Source organism: Arachis duranensis, chromosome 10 (assembly GCF_000817695.3).
Source record: "Arachis duranensis cultivar V14167 chromosome 10, aradu.V14167.gnm2.J7QH, whole genome shotgun sequence".
In the NCBI taxonomy this organism is placed as follows: domain Eukaryota; kingdom Viridiplantae; phylum Streptophyta; class Magnoliopsida; order Fabales; family Fabaceae; genus Arachis; species Arachis duranensis.
In genome coordinates this window covers 56,705,007-56,707,334 of record NC_029781.3, presented here as the reverse complement: position 1 = coordinate 56,707,334, position 2,328 = coordinate 56,705,007, and positions in this window count along the sequence as shown.

Genomic DNA, 2,328 nt, shown 5'->3' with positions numbered 1-2,328 from the left:
TCTTGGAAAAGAAACTCTCCATAATTGGATCTCCTTTGAACCTTGGAAAAGGGATGAGGAAATCATGCTAGAAATGCTTTCTCATGTTGGACCAAATTGGGGTTTGGATGGATATTGTGACATTTAATCCTCCCAACACTTTGATTTGGAAATACATGTCGTATAATCAGTGACCACACTTTCATCTCTTCCCATGAGCAATTAAATCAAGGAATTGGGCAATTGTTCAAGCTTAGAGAAATTGGATTGCCAAGGAATTGGGATCCAATCACTTAAGATTGCAAATGAGATTAATGAATGCATTGATTGAGGAAGAGATGAGAATGAACTTGATCCGGAGAATGCAACATCTCCTAAACCCAATAATCTCCCCATTTCTGATCTTACCCACACGTACGCGTCATCAAAAAATTTTGCAACTCACGCGAACTCATACTTTACGTGTCCGCTTTACATGCGACGCACAGTTTATCCAGATCAGCGCCAACTATCTTATCTTTTCTTCCCCAAATCTAAATATTTTCTTTCCCTTCTTATTTCTTTCTTTCTGCTTTCTTACTTTCTCTTTCTTCATCTCTTTAACTTCTCATCCTTCGTTTCCTTCATTCTATTTTTCTTAATTTGCATACTTTCATTCATTACATTTTAATTTTGTGCATATTTTTATTTTCTTTTCTAAATTTCTTATTTTTCAATTTGTGTTAAATTTTCTTTTTCAACTGTTGTATCTTTTCTGGTATTATTTTGGCGCTTAGTGACCTGTTTTACATTGTTGGGTAATATTATTTAAGTCAATGCTAGTCTTTTATGATACTTGTATTAATTTTGCATTGACATGAATTTATATTGTCTTTCATTACCCACACTCCTCCCCTTTGTTGCGAATTTTGCACCACTGGTATGCCATGTGCTTCTATTGTTTTCTCACTTGCATGTTGTAGCTACCATGTAATTGAGACCCTCATTATTTGGCATTAACCCACCCATACTTTATTTATTTTCTTATCTTTATTTCTGGGTTACTTTTCTTATTGTTCCTTTTCTTTCAGGATGGCCACCGAGGAAGGGAAATGAGAAGCTTCTATTTGGGGTAACAAACAAGTCTATCTGCATAATCTTTGGAGAAAAGCATTAGTTGTAGCAGCCTATCCACTTGCACATCTCAGCATGCACCGAGGACGGTGCAATCCTTAAGTGTGGGGAGGTCAATACTGATCTTTGTGGATTAGTACCTTCCTCTCTCAACACTAATGTTTAAATTTTCTTTGTTAAATTAGTTATTGCATTTGCATGTTTGTTTGACTGTGTGCATATTTTACCACTTGGTTGAAGTAATATTTTCCTTTTCAACAAACTTTTTAAAGCATTTCACTAATTTGAATTAAACTTTTTGAAAAAGTTGTTTGAAGAAATTTTATTTTGGAACATGGTTTTAGAGCTCGAACACACAAAACCAGTGAGATTTTGAGCCTATTTGATTGGTTGCATTTTATCAACCAATATTTTATTTTTGGTGTGTGTTGTTCTCTCTAAATTGTGATCTTTGTCTTGCTTAATTCTATTTTTCCATTGTTTAATGTATGCATGCACTTATGTGATTGAGGCCTTGTTTCACTAAGCTTACATACCTATATGGCCTTAACCTTTCATTATCCTTTGCAAACCAATTTGAGCCTATTTTACCCCTTTTATTCTTTACTTTAGCACACCATTAACTCTAAGCAGAAAACAATAATGTCTTTAATTTGAATCCTTGGTTAGCTTAGACTAGTGAGAGTGCTCATGAATTAAGTGTGGGGAAAGTGGGTTTGGAAACATTTGGTTTGAGAATTGAGTATGTTAGAATTTTCTGCAAATGTGAAAGAAATGTTTAGGACATGTTCATGCATTCAATAATTTAATCATATGCATTGAGAAAAATAAAAAAAAAGAAGAGTAAAAGAAAAAAAATAAATATAAAAAGAGAAAAAGAGAAAACAATAAAAAGGGGACAAAATGCCCCAAAGTAAATGGTGAAAGCAATGCATATGTACTATACTCGAATCAGGATGCATGAATATGTGGTAAACATAGTTAATGGGCAGTTAGATCTTGTATTGTGATTGCATGGATTGCCTTAAGTATGGTGGAAAAAGTTTAGGTTAATTAAGGATTCAGATTTTAGTCCACTTGACCAAATACATTCCTACCTTGACCCAAATCCCATTAAAACCCTTGAAAGACCTCTTGATATGTGTATTTGTGCATTAAAATTTTGTTGATTGGTAGAAGAAGAGCAAGCCTTAGAAAGCAAGATTAGTAGAGAATTGAGAGATCGAACCTTAAACA